This window comes from Camelus ferus, chromosome 1, assembly GCF_009834535.1.
Source record: "Camelus ferus isolate YT-003-E chromosome 1, BCGSAC_Cfer_1.0, whole genome shotgun sequence".
Lineage (NCBI taxonomy): Eukaryota > Metazoa > Chordata > Mammalia > Artiodactyla > Camelidae > Camelus > Camelus ferus.
In genome coordinates, this window is record NC_045696.1 from 121,566,980 (window position 1) to 121,583,596 (window position 16,617).

Below are 16,617 nucleotides of genomic sequence, written 5' to 3' on the forward strand. Positions count from 1 at the left end.
GGGTGTAATTACTTATGCCTTAGACCTTCCTGCAAGCGTTCTTCCCAGAAAAACACTTCCTCTAAAAAGTTACAGTTACCTTGCAAATGTGATCTGTGCCCAGAAATGCCTTGTGGAGGGCTCCATGCTGCCTCAGGGCAACCAGCAGAGACGCTTCACGTCAATCTTCAGCTGCTAAGGAAGATGACAAACAATCACCTAGCATCACTTTTTTCTTTTTTTTTCAGTTTGTTTTTGCTACTGGATGTGCCTGTGTGACACATCCAGTTTTGAAGGTCTCTCCATGAGCCACTGATCCAGATGTTTGGTGTCAAAAAGCCCACATGGTCAGATGGCTGGCAGACTCCCTCTTTCCCACTCCTCATCCGAGGGCTGCTGCATCTGAACAACCACGCTGACTTTGCTGCGGCACCTCCCCAAGTTCACTGGTTTCTCTAAAAATAAGAGGAGATCCGGGTTCACCAACCATCGGTTGAGACACACACTGAGTTATGTCAGCACTGATATGGTAACTTGACTCAGTAAAACTTAACGAGGCCATAAAGCGTCCAGAGTCGGCCAAGACACCCGCCGTCCGAACCACCACGAATCATTACACACCACAGGAAAGCACCTACCAGGATGTTTCTGCCCACTACAACATGACTGGGAAGATGGAAAGGAGCCGTGTCCCAGCCGTGGGCCCACGATTAAACACAAGTCAGCTGCCAGCATTCCATAAAGGCCACCAGACGTGAGTGCAACCATCCATCAATCTGTCTTCCTGCAACAAGGCGGTGGGAAGGATCCCCCAGGGCCTCGGAGAGCCCTGAAGACAACACATGGCACAAAGTTGTATCAACTTCGTCTCCTTAAATGCTCTCGGCTGCAATAGAGACCCTTAGATGGCTAATAAAGCCACCACCTCTTTGCTTGCTCTGTGACTAGCCATTTAATGGTTGCTTTTCCTCATCATAACACATACACACACACACACACACACACACACACACACAAACACACACACACATTTTAAAAGGCAATTCCAGTGCAGGTCAGCCTTGTCTTTAGGAAGACATCATCACTAGAAATATAGACCGAGGCTTAAAAGAGGCCGTCATGTTTTAAAAAAAAAAAGGTTTAGAAGTTTTTCACCTTTGATGACTACAGAAGACATTAAAACAAGTCAGGGCTCAGAATCTAAGAAAGATGGCACTATTTGCAGCCTGGTTTGGTGCAGTGGTTCTCAAAATGTGAACCACTTTGTTTTAATTTCAAATACAGTAAATTCTTTTTAAATTGAAGTATCATCAGTTTACAATGTTGTATCAATTTCTGGTGTACAGCATCATGTTTCAGTCATGCACACACATACATATATTTCTTTTCATATTCTTCATTATAGGTTATTACAAGATACTGAATATAGTTCCCTGTGCTATACAGAGAAAATTTGTTGTTTATCTAATTTCGATATACTAGTTCATATTTGCAAATCTCAAACTCTTAATTTATCCCTTCCAACCCCCTTCCCCATCTGGTGACCATAAGTTTGTTTTCTATGTCTATGAGTCTGTATCTGTTTTGTAAATAAGTTCATTTGTGTCTTCTTCTCCTCCTTCTTCTTCTTTTTTTTTTTTTTTTTAAGATTCTACGTATGAGTGATATCATATGGCATTTTTCTTTCTCTTTCTGGTTTACTTCACTTGGAATGATGATCTCTAGGTCCATCCATGTTGCTGCAAATGGCATTAATATGGTCAATGTTGATAGATTTAACCCAAACAAAAAAATCTTTTGGGTCTTTAGTAATTTTTGAGAGTGTAAAGGGGCCCTGAGACCAAAAGGTCTGACAACCTCTGGTTAGGAAGGACATACATTTTGGAGTAAAATGGCTTTTAAGTCTGTTCTGTCTCCTCTGTCTCCCACTAGCTGTGTAACTTAAGCCAAGCTACTTAGCCTCTCTGGTCTTCCACTGTCTGTGGACCAGATTAACCACCCTTACAATTACCTGCTCAAGCATGTTTCCCTGATTGTGTCTGTGGCATTCGCTCCAGCCCCAGGGCCTAGCACAGTGCACTGCATGACACGTGATAAGGCCTCAATAAGTAACGATGACTTGACTGGCAGAGGCTGTGAGGATTAAACAGGGCACTGCGTGTGAAGTGCCTGGTGAGGTACCTGGCACATGGCAGATGCCACAGGTGCTTGGTAAATGTCAGGTCCCTATCTTCACCATTAGCGCTGTTCTCAGTTGTACCACACAGGAGAGAAAATGCATGGTTTGTCTAAATACAGTGAATGTTCAAGGCAGTGGTACTCAAAGTGTGGTTCCCAGAGCAACAGCAGCAGCGTCACCCAGGAGACTGTCAGAGACACAAATTATTTTACTCAAACACTAGATCCACCAAATCAGAAACCCTAGCAGTAGGGGTCCACCAATGCGTGTTGCCGCAAGCCCCCCGGGAGATTTCTGATTCATGCCCTAGCGTGTGAACCATGGCTTCACGACGCGCATGGGGTCTCCCTGAGGAAAAGCGCACTTTGAGCTAGGGCATTTGAGACTTCGACAGCAGAGAGTACCCAGCATGTTGTCTATCACTGTTAGAATCTCTTTTGGACCAAGACAGGATGTACAGAAAGTCAAATACCACAAAATTGTCTATTGCAGGGTGGGGAGATGGATGTTGTTTATCTGGGGGTCAGTGCTAAACATACCTCTGCATGTGAAATAAATGTGGAATCAGCAGGAACAGAGGAAGTTTTTTCTTAGAGAAACCCCAGCATAATCCTTGAGTCATCTTTGCGGCTGGGCATAAAATTTGTGGGTGGGAATGGAGGCGTGGGGAGGGAGAAGGATGGTAAATGATTGTGTCGGTAGCTCTGAAAGCACACATTTCATCACAGGTTTCTAGCATAGCTTCATAAACACACTCCTGGCTTCCACAACTCCCTTCCAACACGGCAAACGACGACCATTAGGGTAATTACTCCTGAGCGCTCACCTTTGAGGGGTGTCGCCAGCCAACAGCAGTGACGACCTGAGTCATTTCCCCATCCCTGGAACATGAGGGGCACTGGAGGGGTACCGGATCTCCTGAGGCTCACAGCGACCCCATGACCCCACAGCGGACGCACTGCCGCTATTCTCATTTTACATCTGTGGAGACGGAGCTGCGAGAGGTTAGGCAGAGCCAGAATTCAAACCCAGGAATGCCTGACTCAAAACGTGTGCTTTTTGCTAGTAATTCTTCCTACCCATACAAAACGCAGAGCCCGGCCTTCCAAATACAACAGACCTCATTTTAGATGAGGGCCAGGATTCAAAGTTAGTGCTTAAAGGAGAACTCACCACGGTCAAAATAATCCTCGAAAAAAAATCCCATCAACTGTTCGCCAAGCACAGCACATATTGTATTGGATATGCAGCACTGGACGGTAATAAATCTGTACAACGTCACACGTTAACTGAGATTATATAACATAGAGCAAACAATGAAAATGTAATAAGAGTATTTTTAACAAGTGAGCTAGGGCACAGTGTTGATTGTGAGCAAGTTAAGTACACGCTGTCGTCACCCACAAACCTGGCCTGCACGCAGGATGTAAGCTGCGGAATGGGCCTGTGTGCCAGGTGACAGGGAGCACTCCACGTCCCAGAGGGTCCTCGCTTCTCTGGAGTGACACAAGCAGTGCGCTACAGCTGTTATGGCGAAGCCTGAAAAACACCAGGGGAGTGGGTCCACCCGTGCTTGCCGATGTCACACGCAGGGGCTGGAGCAGGGCAGGCCAGGAGCCGGGGGAGGAGGAGGAGCTGAGCCCTCCTGAGAAAAGCAGGCTCAGCAGGACAGGTGAGAAACAGAGATCACAGAAAACACAGGTTTGGAAAAAACGCCCTGGGCTTGAAACTGGGTGGGGATTGGGGGGGAACCCTAGATTCGGGTTCCTCTTCCTTCCCAGGTGCAGGTACTTTGGCATTTCCCCAATTATTTATAAAATGGGACTAATCATATCTAACCCACAGAATGTGTATTTGTAGTGATTTTATGTGTTTATATGTCTATAGTGGAATGACATTTTCTGCAAGATAAATGTATATTATCTGAAATAAATTAAAACCCCTTTTTAAAAAGTACTCTTCCCCCTTTTAAATCTTCTCTGGGAAGAAAAGAGAGCAGGAGGAGAGAATGAGAGAAACCAACACTTACTGCAGATCCTCTGCTACCTTACATATGTTGTTTTATCCCCATTTTCACAAATGAGGAAATAAGGCTCAGAGAGGTTAACCAATTTTCCCAAAGCCAAACAGCTCCTGAGTGGCAGAACCAGGATCTGAACCAAGTCTGTTTATTGTCAGAGATTAAGCTCTTAACACAACAAAGCTCAACATATATTCACCTTTATCCAATCACGCTGCAACCTAGTGGTTTCTTGGCACGTACCTGAATAAGAGTGAGAAAGAAACGGCATTGTTCAGACAGTCAGTCATAATTTTTCGAGCTGCTGCTGGATGACTGTCCCCGTTTGGGGTTCAGCAGCGAACAAGACAGGAAGTCAGGCCTGCTCTCATGAAGCACGCAGTAGGAGGAGAGATGGGTGTAGTGTGGGGTCAGGACAAGACCACCAACCAGCTTGGCCTGTTTCGTCATCCGGAAAATGGGAAGGGGTGTTCCTAATTTTAAGGGACTATCCAGCCCTCACATCCTCCAATTCCATAAGAAGCATCTGTTTTCCCTTCTCTTCAAAATTCAGTCAGGCCTTGAGTTGTGATCCATGTTGTCAACGGCTCCCCAAATCACCTATTTCCACCTTGATTTCCACCTATTTACTGATCAGGCCTCCAACATGATTCATGATCAATCAAGTTTCAGAACCTAAGGGGCCCCCCTACAACAGAATTCCAACCCCTACTTCTCAGGAGCTCTGCAGTCCACCTGGCCAGGTAAGATGTTCTCACACCCGCGGTGCCCAACCTCGATTTCACATCAACGCAATCTCAGGCACCAGCCTCTGTGATTTTCCATCTTGTCACTGGAATCTTTTTCTCTAAGTTACTTGTTGAAACTACTGTACAAAATATAACAAAGACATCAAACCAGGCATCCTGTACCCCTAGTGCCTGCTGGTAAACTAAATGCTTTTTTTGTCACTTTAATGATAATAAGGCTTTTCTTTTAACCTCACCGCTTCCCCTTATTATTCTTCATTTTTTGTTGATATTTGTATTGAATACATCTTTCCATATTTTAAACACAGAATCCTTATTTAGGTTGTTCCAGACCTAGCCGTTAGTGGTAAGGGTTCTGTTGTCGTATTTCTATTATGTTTCCTTTGAAAATCATTGTCCTGTTTCAATGGATTAAGTCAATCACATGGGCATTTATCTTACGATATTGATGGAATCAGTATACAGAGGGCAGTGTAAGCTGACTGGACTTCAGAACCTCTATTAACAGGTAAGCATCTCTGTAAACCCAAGTGCACACTCAGTGAGGTACCCTCTCTTTCCCTCCCTCAGAACAACCCTGCACAGGCCCTGATTCCTTGAAATGCAGGGAGATGAAAGGACACTTGAGTGTAAAGGACCTGAGGGGCCATTTTCCAGGTTCTCCAAGACAAAGCCTGACTCCTACTCTTACCCACAAGGTCTGTGCGACCCTCACCTTCACTCCTTCCCACGTGCCCGCCCTCCCTGCAGCCCGCAGCTTCAGAAGCGGGAACCAAGCCTTCATCCCCCGCGCCTAACAGCCATGGGCAGAAGGCCAGTGATCTAGACGGCTGGTCAGATGGAAGAAGGAGACCCTGCTGCTGAGGGACGGCTGCGGGGACGGGAGGGGAGGAAGTGCGGGGAGCTCTCCACAGGCCCGAGCACTGCCTGCCAGCTAAGATGCCCACACACCGACACATCCCACAGTCCCCGCGCTACCTGCCCCATCCTCCAGATGCCAACGCTCATGCCGGCGGGGTAACTCACTCACAGGCCTCTGGCCTGGAACCTGTGGGCCCAAGACTCAGACCGAGTATCCCCGGGGCCAGGGGTCCGCCTCCCAAGAGAGGAAGGGAAGCGGACCGCACACAGCCTGCAGGCGCAACCCTGGGAGCCCCTCCCCGACCAGGCACTGGAAGAGCCCCATCGCGTGCTGAAGGCAAGCATGCTGCCCTGTCTCTGAAGCCAGGCGATTTGGGCTGGAGAGTCACAGGCGCCCTCTTTGGGGTTCGGACAAGCCCACCTCCTAGCCTGGGGGTCTGCCCGGGCCGCAGGTGGCCTCCGCCGGTGCTCCGGCGCCCTCTAGCGACCGTCCGCTCTAATGCCGACTCTCCGGCCCTTCCTCCGGCCGCCCAGTCCCTCAGGCTGCGCTCGCCTAGGACACTCGCCAGCCTGACCTGCTCCTCCTCTCCCCCAAGCGCAATGAATTGTCCAACAGAGGCTTAGGATCTCTCGGATAAGGAAGGTCTTTTGGTCAACACACCCTAAACCTGAGAGGGTTTTTTCTAGAATTAGCCTGAAATCCTGTATTTTTTCTCCTGATGTTTCCAAGGAAAAATATCTCTAGTTTTCTAGGTAATAAAAAATATAATAAAGTTATAAATCTTATGTTCTGAGCCAGAGGTGGAAAAACAACATTTCAGAAAGTTTGTTCTTTTTTGAATGGACCTTTAATTTAAGACAGAAAATAAGGGATTCCCCTGTGGGTTCCTCAAACTGTCGAGACATAAAATCTCCCGTTTATCGACTCAATTGTGGTATTTAAAATAGAAAGCCAAGACAGTGCGTGAGCAACTCCTCACAAAACTAGCACATTCACAGGGATGGCTGCAGACAATGACTTTGTACAAATTTAATCACATCTATTGGGTAAATATTTCACTGGCTCCAAGAGAGAGCAACAGAATTAAGACTCAAGCCTGCTCCTCCCAGGGGATGTGGAAGTCCCGTTCACCACTACCCCGACTCAGCATAAGATTATCAACGCACATGGTGCCAGATATTGGTGCAACTACAGTGATTATCTCCAGGGAGCTTCAGTCTCTTTGTAAGGGGAGCAATCAAGAGGGTTGCTGAGTGAGTTCCCTGATTTTGACCAAGTCACCTCTCCGAGGCTCAGTTTCCACATCTGTCAGATTAAACAGGTAGTCAATAGATAATCCCCAAGCTCTCTTCCAGTTCTGAGAGTCACAGATTCAAGGTGATAAAGTTGTTCACAGTTGAGATGAGCCCACCCCAGGCCAGGTTGGATGGGCTCCTCTACCCCTAGGGGTGCACCAAAACCACAGGGCAGGGATAAACCTTCCTAAGTAAGTCATCCTCACCACCTGCCACTGAGACCTGCCTTCAGGCCTTCGACATCTACTGAGTTAAAAGTTAGTGGTTCTCAAGTGGCTTTCCCAAGAATACAGCAGCCAAATAAAGGACTTCCCAGCATTTGTTAACTTAGGGAAAACATATACTATATTTCATATATATTTAGCAGCTCATAGACTAAATAGAAAGCTCCCACATAAATCAAATTTCCAGTGCAGAACAGGCAAAAGTATATGTAGGCACTGCTCTGTTTTTATTATGTAGTCACAAGCTTTAGCAGATATCCACTGGTTGGATTTAATGCTAACTGAGGTCCTACTATATATTGTCTATTTTGAACAGCATAGACAAGACAGCACATCTTGCCTGGCTCATTTATTAAGCTTGATTTTGGCCTTATCACCAATCTTCACAGAAACACCTCACTCAAAGAACAGATCTGCAGCTCTAACCCCCTGAATTGAGAATTTGCTTCCCTCAAAAGAAAAACCATCATAGAATTTTTAGGCTATCCTAAAAAGAATTCAAAGTCCTGTAAATCTGTTTTTGCCATCTACATTCCATCAGGAGAAGGCAGAGTTAAATTTAACTCTATCATTATGTGCTGGAAGGTCAGTTCTAATGCACCACAGGATGGTCTTGAACCATGTGACATTTTATTTAAAGTGCATTTAAAATTTTCTGTCTTGATATTTTGTGACTCCAGTATATTGGCTACTGTTGCCAAGGAAATAAGACTTCAGGTTACCGTGTGGCTCTAGAGGGGTTTTGCTTTGCTTGTTTTTAAAATATTAACAAGACAAAAATGGAAAAAAGTAAATATACAGAACAAATTTTGCTCCTTTCCTCTTCAAAATGCATGAAATACAGATCCTCTGGTCACATCTCTGATTAAAAAGATATAACCTCTCATAAGGTGACTTTCCCAAATGGTACAGAGACTTCTCCCAGTCAGTCGGGTTGGTATCATCAGAGCCCCTCTTCTCATTCTTTGTTCTGGGCTGAGACGCCTCGGAAAGTGCGGGACATTTGATTACACAATACAATTCTAACTCTCACCTCCCACATGTTTACCTTCAAATAAGAAATTTAAAGTGCAAACCATACAAATACATCCAGCTTGGTTTCAAAAGATTCAACTACAGATGAGAATAGAGGTTCCAACATTAACCCACTTTTTTCTCTGTGACTATTCTTTCTAGTCGGTATCATCTAAAGGTTTTCAGTCATGGTGGTGGACTCAAGTCATCTGATGGTGGGAAGAATCAAAGCTTCCATTTTGGGGAATACTACATAAAACTCGTCTGAAAACAGGTAACATCTTTGCTTCCTACTAACTGAAGTGAGGTATTTTTAAATCAGCCACATGCAGATCAAAAACCCTGTAATCCTAGACACTTTTTAATCAAAACCTCAAAAATCAGGAACTTCTTAAGACAGACCAGTGGTTCAAGCAGAATGCCTGCCATGTTGCTACCAGAGACCTGGAGATGAGCAGGAAGTCTTTAAAGTACAATTAAAAAACAACTCACAAACCTCAAAGCAACTATTTTAAAAGAAATAGTTAGAAGATCTAGTAAAGTGCCTGTCGTGTGCTGGGAAGCTCTCTGGGCCCTACGTGCACCTGCTGGGAGTGTGCCTGGAGGAATAGACATGGGTTTGACCACTCACAGGAAAGGTACAGATGTGGTGCCCACGAGTGTTTTCACACAGTTCCATTACCAAAGGCAAGCCCTTCTCACCCAACCATTAAAAACTGCCCAGGATTCAACATCCACTCCTACGATGGACTGACACTTCCTTTTATGTAATGCTTGGGGGAAATCACCTAGTTTTCATGTGGTTTGAGTTTGATCCTGTGAAGCCATCAGAATCTTCCCATCAGAGATAAATGAGGAGATTCGAGCTCCTATTGGTGGGCACTATTAACAGAAGTGCCCCTGCTGTGTTTTCCAACCTTCCTTCTATTTTTATCCACCTCCCCATGTGTGAGTACCTTTGACCTACTCTGAGCTCGGACCCCCGATCTGTCAGAGCAACTTTGTCAGTCTTTCTTTAAAAATGGACCGCCAATAAAATGAACTGAACCTAGAAGCAGCAGCTCAGTAGGGGAAATGAAAACATCAGAATTTATCTAATCACAGCCATAACCATCCAGAGCTCTTATCTGCTGGGTAATAAAAATGGGACCTTCCTAAACTTGAAGGGCATCAAATAAATAAAGTTGTTGCTTGCCTCTGGCTCTTGGCCGGGGGGGGGGGGGGGGGGGCTGCTATGCATTTAAGCCAGCGTCTACTAACTACAAAACACTGTCATGGATTTAAACACCCAAGTTCTAGGAAAGTTGGGGAGGTGCGCAGAGGGAAGGTCGTTTTGACATAAAGCAAAAAATAAATCACAAACGTCTTTGAGATAGGGGTTGTTAAGCGGGCAGTAGAAGAAAGGAATGAGGGGGTAAGATTATCTCCTTTGAAGTCAAGGTAATTTTTCCAAAAGAGTAGGGCTTTGTCTGAGTTTAAGAAGAACACTTTAAAATACCTTGGACAGCTCAAAAATGCTGTTGAGGGAACTGAAAACCAAGTGAGCCAAGACCAAGCAGAGCAGTGCCTTAAAAATCCTGGCAAAACAGCAAGATGAAGAGTTGGCTTCGCATAGTTCCTAACACAGGAGTAAAGCAGCAGAGGCATCTCCTGCCAAAGGCACTGAAATCCTAAGGCGTCAGCGGGCCAGCTGAAGGGGTGGGGAGCGGGGCGGGGACGGTGGGGGTATTTCCCTCAGATACTTCTCGTGCAAAGTTTCGTGGGGCACCCACCCCGCTGCTCAGTCCACCTTTCCCCCTCCACCTCCGGAACCCCGGGGCTGCACTCTTAAGCTCGTGCCCCAAGGGACCCTCTGTGCAGCCCGTGATTTTTCCTGGAGCCTGGCAAGTTCTGGGACTGGAAGCCAGGCTCGCAAGGCCGCCGGGGGTGGGGGGGGGGGGGGGCGTGGCCGGATCTGGAGGGCAGAATGGGGGCTGGATTCTTGAAGCTCCCCCAAATCCTTCAAGAGTAAGGAGGAATGCATCTTCCTAAGAATATTTCTCAGGGTTTAGCCTGCCCCCCATCCGATGGTGAACAGTACTCACTTGCTGCGGAGTGGACCACCTCCTAATCGTTCTCCTGGATTTCACCCTAAGGATCTTCGGGGGTCGGCGACACCACGGGGTTCCCACCTCCTCAGTCGGCTGTGGCCAGCGCTTCGGTGGTCCCTGTAGTCCCACCCCCAGGCCCCTTGCCCCCGGCTACTCCATTTCACGGAGGAAGGAGCACAGAGGGACTTGGCTCCATCAGGGGACCCGCGAGCCTGCTGATGAGTTTGAAGCCCGGGAGCCCCAGACGCAATTAAATATCATTGTGAGGGGGTGGGGCGGGGGGTTGGGAGGCCGAGCGGCTGCATCGTACCTCGCGGCCCGTCCAGCGGCGGGACACCGCCACAGCCCCACAGTTGTGTCGCCGTCAGCTGGGGGAGCCGCAACTTCGGCCCGGACTCTGACCCCCGTCCGATTTCTCACCCGGCGACGCCCTCCCCTCCAGGACCTGCAGGCCGGCCTTCGCGGGCTCCCGCACGCGCCCGCCCGAGCGGGGCTAAGGATGGAGTTCCCTCGACCGAAGGCGACGCTCGCAGCGGCCGCTCACCACCGCTCACAACCACCGCGGCCACGACGCACCAGCGGCTCGGAGCGCAAACCAGCGCCCCTCAAAAGTTGATGCCGCCGCCGCGGCGCCCGAGGACGCGAGAGGCCGGCCGGCGTCCACTCACCTGGGCGCGCCCGCCCCGAGGAGCGCGAAGGGAAGCAGCCCGGACGGCTCGGTCCCGCCCCGGGACGCGACTCCGGCTTCAGAGAGGCGGCGGGCCCGGAGCTGTGCGGTGGGGCCGGGGTCGGGCCGCACCCCCCTCGGGCTCCGAGGCCAGTTTAGCGGCCGCGGAGGGAAGAGACGCCGAGCCGGGAGTGCGTGCTCCCCGGGGCCCCGGGCTCCATTCCGGGCGCTGGGGCGGGGCGGGGACGGCGTGGGGCCGCAGCTCGGCTCCCAGTCAACTCCGGGAGTAGCGTGGAAGGGGCCGGGGAGAGGGGCGCGGGAGGGAGCGCGGGGACGGCCGCTCCTCACAGAGCTTCCACCTTCTGACGAAACCCGCGCGCACGGCCGCAGCCAGACGCTCCTTCAGAGCCGCTGCGTGAGCGCCCCCTGGGGGCCCCGGCGGAGAGCACCGCCCCGCCCGCGGCCCCGCCCCCGCCCGCGGCCCCGCCCCGAGCCCCGCCCTGCCCCGCCCCGAGGCCCAGGAAGCGGGTCCCTTCTCCAAGACGTCTCTCACCCCGGGTCCCTGGGCACATTTCATTCCGTTGCCCGAGGGCTGCGGCCGCCTCTTCACTGCAGGGTACAGCGGGAATACCTGGAAGAGGGTGGGAGCGCTACTTCTTTTTGCACACATTCCAGGAAACTTTCTGGGTGGATGCTCCCCAGCCACCAAAAAACGGTGAGGGCGACGCTCACCTCCCTATCCTTGGTGTCTGCAAAAGTGCCTGACCTAGGGCGGGAGCCTGCTCATTGTTTTTAGTAAATAGATTCGTGAAGAAGGGAATGGGCACTTTGCATCCCATAATGTCTTCCTGAGTGCATGCACTTCACAAACAAGTGTAAGATAAATGCTTAGAGAGCACCAGTGTTTAAAAATAAATATGCGGTCTTATGTAAGGGGTAACCACTGCCACATGTTAGGAAGCACTTTAGAAAGGAGGGATGGCCCTCCTGTTCCAAACTCACTAAAAGTCAAATTCAGACAAATGAGCACTGGAGTATATACTGTGCGTTGTCTGCGATTGTTTCCACAACAGTAGATAAACTACAGAGCACACAGGTGTTGTCAGAATCACAAATTGGACTTCAGAATCTATAAGGTTCAGAAAAGACTGTCTCTGACATTGGGATGACATGGAGGATGTTACATGTAATATGGACAGACAATACAGGAAAGAATCCTAGGCAGCCTGTCTGTACACTGAAGCTCCTTTGATTCACTTGGATTCGGAAAACTTGGGTCATGTGGTTGAGCACAAGACAATCACTGAGGCCTTGGGATGTGGGATTTCACTGGTGCTCCAGGCTTTCCTGCGGTGTCTGGGAGCTTTGGGCGGGGTGGTCTGTAACACCCCTGGAGCCCGAGGGGAGCCCCACAGACCCACATCAGCTGCGAGTGGGACATACTATGGTTCCCCAAAGGAAATTAGGTGTCTTCCTACCAGAACAGGGAGGATGGATGCTGGGTAGGCAGAGTCAGCATATGTTTACTAAAGACGAAAGCAGAAGGCCGGAAGCTATTCCTTTCCCGTTCAATTAAGAGGTAGCCTTGGAGATGAACTTGAAGTCTGAGCTGGATTGAACTTTTGAAGATGAAGTGAGGGTTAGGGAATGCGACTGTGCATTTCCTTGCATGTTGGTTGTGTCCTCTGAAGTTTAAGTCCCATGAAGGCAAGTCTATGTCCTTATCTTCTTTGTGATTGTAACCCCCGTGCCAGCACAATGCTGTTACTTAGCAGGTCGTCGATAAACATTTTTTACAGTAAAATTTTTAAAAGACATTAGAGCCTATTTAACACAAACTTCTTATTTTCAGGTGTGCTGAGCGTGTTCTGTTTCCAGGCAATCTGTCAAGCACTCTATCGACCATTTATTTAGTTTTCTGCCCAAGTAGGTTTTAACATCTCTACAAAAAGCCTGAGGTTTGGGTGGCCAGAATGCCCAGACCAGGGAACACAGTTATTAACAGGGAGGACAGGGAGTATGGATGGAAGCAGGCTCTGAAGGGACAACTACGAGTGACAGAACCAGGAACCACAGAGCAGGAGCACCAGAGCCAGAACCACAGGGAGGAACCTGCTACAACCATCTTTAGCCCCCGTGTTAAAGGCACAGACTCACAAACTAAACAGCGCCACAACTTGTGACAAGTATGGTTTCCTCTGCCAGCAGGCTTCAGCTCCCTAATTAGAAACAAACAGTTGCCCGCAAACCAGTGTGCAGAACACACGTGCAGCCTTTTGCCAGAAACTGGGATTTTTCTTTTTCCTCAAGGCATGACACTGAAGGTAAATTCAAACAGGCTCTCTGCCAGGCACCTAAAGCAGAATTTCCTCCCACCTCTGCTATGAAACCCACAGCCTGTCTCTACAAACAAAGGTACATCACCTGCTAATGAACTCTGGTCACAGTCACTGCCCCCCACAACCAGTTGCTCACCAGCCGGGGTCCCTGCAACAACTGTGACATCAAAACCCCCTGATTAGTGTCACTCACCTCCTTCCAATTCTCCTTTTCGTGGATTCTGAGCTGCTGGGTTCTACAGCCATAGTCAGAATGATCTAAAGCCAAGCCACAGAGTCGCGGTGCCACTGGGGTTCCCAAGCCGCAGAGGATCCTCCAGCTCTGGGCAGATCCACTTGCCGGGTCTCTGTTTGGTAACATAAGGGGAGGCATCCGCTGACTGTCCTGTGCCAATCTGAAAGGCACCCCTCCCACCAGTGTGACAAGTGCAACGCTGGAACGGAGCCAGGGAACAAAAGGGAAGAAATGTGGGTTCTTACCAGTGCCGTTGATACCATTTTTTAAGGATGGCAGATGATAAAGGGGAAAAACAGGCAGAGAGTCAGTGCCCTGCATTCGAAACCTTGGATCCTTCTCTGAATGAGTCAGGGTGAGCATTTTGTTTTGAAATTGAATTTCTGTTTTCTCTCTTTCTTTCTTTTTTTCATTCGAGCTGTAGGATGGTTACATCCTCAACTAGTCAAGGGGACTGCTGTAAATAACAGGATTTATTTTTGAGGCTTTGGATCAAAAAAGAACCTTGCATCTCCCCCCAGGGCTATTTATAGATCAAAGTGTGTTCTTTTTTTCTTTTTCTATTTCATGTGATTCTGAGAATTGACTGATATGTCTTCCTCTGGTGTTTCTCTGTATGCCTGAGATGAGTTGTTATTACTGGAAAGCCGTGGAGAAAGCCCTCCGAAGATGCTAAGAGTCAAGACAGAACTGACACGTGTACCCCAAGCCAATGCAGGGATCGCATCTCCCACTGTCTGTCGTTGGTCTGTGTGAAGACCCTGCATGACCTCTGGTACCTCTAACAGCTTCATAACAAGCCGAGCTACCAAGGGTGCCTTATTCTTTTGTCGACCGATAGGTGGCATCAAAATGCCTCGAGCTTTACTTCATCGCATTTTAAAAACCACACACAGGCAGAGAGCATTTCTTCCTGCAATTTTCTATTTTACCATGGGTGATGTTTTAAAGGACACTAAATCAGCTCTCTAGTGTTCCAGAGTAGATTATCCCATTTACCTCTTAATTCGGCCTCTCAGTCACCCCTCTAAGCCTCAGTTTCCTCACTGTGAGAAGAAGCTGTTTGAGTTGAACTCCAGCTCTGGGATTCTGCTTTTCAGCTACATAATGTCTGCCTTGCCGCACCATTTCTTGTGTGTGTGATAAACCCAGCAAGACTCCTTCCTTTGAGTTTAAGGAATGTTAGCATGCAACTGTCACCCTGTGGTGGAGACCGCTATTTGCCTAGCCTATAATTGTTTTTATTTGTTTGTGCTTCCTTACTAAGAAAAGCACAATTTGAGGGAGGTGGCAATGTGTCAGTCCCCAACCCACATTATCCAGCCTTTCCTGTAGTTGGGGTAGTCATGTGCCAAATGGTCTAGCCACTAAACACATGTAACTTCCTAAATTCGAATTTATTAAAATGAAGAAAAATTAAAAATTCATTTCCTGGGCCGCACTAGCCACATTTTTAAATCTAACAGTCACAGGTAGCTACCATGTTGGGCAGTTCGGGTGCAGAACAGTTCCACACTGCTTTCCACACTGGTCTAGCCATTGGGATGTCATGAAAAGTTCCAGAGCAGCTTCCATAACAGTCTTCAAAGGGAGGGACATACTGACTCAGCTGGCTGGTACCTTTATCTCCTAGCCCCTCCCAGCCCCTCCCTCCTCTCTATTGGAAGGTGAAGGTGGGCTGGGTATCACATGACCGGGAAGCAACCAGCGTCTGTCCAGGCAGGCTAAGCAGAAAGAGAAAGGAGCCTGGGTCTCTGATACCCTGAAGGCAACCACATCGTCAACAATTTTATTATGAGAAAGATAAAACCACCGGTTGATATGAGCCACTATTTTCAGCTTTTTATTACTAACAACCAAATGTATTTCTAACTACTATACCCTCAGAAAGTTACCTGGACACTTTTCTACTAATGTCTTTGGATAAACAAGTTTCTTTCCAGTTTACTTTAGACAGAGTTTAGGACAAGGTCCTGGCTAGAAGAAATGAAACATCGTATATACTCACAAAAAGAGAGTTATCCGTCATCCATTTCAATATGCCAAATGGGCCAAAATGGGGGAGATGGGACATTAACAGTACCCAAATAATTATACCCTATTTTATAGTTTGGCTGAAGAGCAGCTTTGCATTATCCTGGAGAAAAGGTTACTAGATATTGAGAGAAAAGGAAAATAATATTTGAGCCTATTCTGTGTGCTAGAAACTTGGCTGAGTAATTTAACAATATTATCATAATTAGGTCTCATAACAATCCAATAAGGTAAGTATGTGTATCTCCCTTCTTTTATAGATAACAAATTAAGGCTGAGGGATATTAAGTATCATGTCAAAATCTACATAGCTCATTAGTTACAGAGATGAGTTTCAAATCCAGGCCTGCTTGGCTCTTGTCACAACCACATGATGAGTGAGTGCCTGGTGAGTGAGTGCCGTCAGATGCTTCTCCATACTTGCTCATTTCAAGACTCTCATTCTGAGACAGGAGGGCAGGGGGCCGGGCACAGCCGTTAAGGGTGATGCAGCCATCAGCACCAAGATGGTGGAAGATTCAACTCCCAGTGGTCCTTGAGCTTCATTATAGGCTCACTGAAATACAATAGCTGTTAAATGGCGCTCCTGCAGGGGCCTTGACAGTTCCTAGGCTGACCATAAAAGGTCAAAAAGGGGGCCGTGGCCCAATTCCTGGGAACCCCTGCCCCTTCCCCAAAGTAGTTGGAATAACCCTCCCTCTTGCCCACATATGAAGTTACCGAGCCCATAAAAACTAACAACCTCGCACCTCGTGGTCTCTCTCTCTCGCCTTCTGAGATGGCCTGCACTCTGTCTATGGAGTGTGCATATCTCTGAATAAATCTGCCTTCACTTTACTATGGCTTGCTGTTGAATTCTTTCCTGAGTGAAGACAAGGACCCTCACTTGGTGGGAATGCATCCCAGGGACTCACCAGAGACCTCCACAAC

At 48.1% G+C, this 16,617-nt stretch overlaps 1 protein-coding gene across 1 annotated transcript in view; it reads right to left on the bottom strand.

Annotated features, from left to right (window-relative positions):
• The window catches only part of CPNE4 (copine 4), a 379,779-nt gene extending 368,339 nt beyond the window's left edge, over positions 1-11,440 (bottom strand). Inside the window, 1 exon segment of the mRNA XM_032489534.1 lies at positions 11,081-11,440. The gene's annotated coding sequence lies outside the window, so the exon portion shown is untranslated.
• Positions 11,441-16,617: the final 5,177 nt, after the last annotated feature.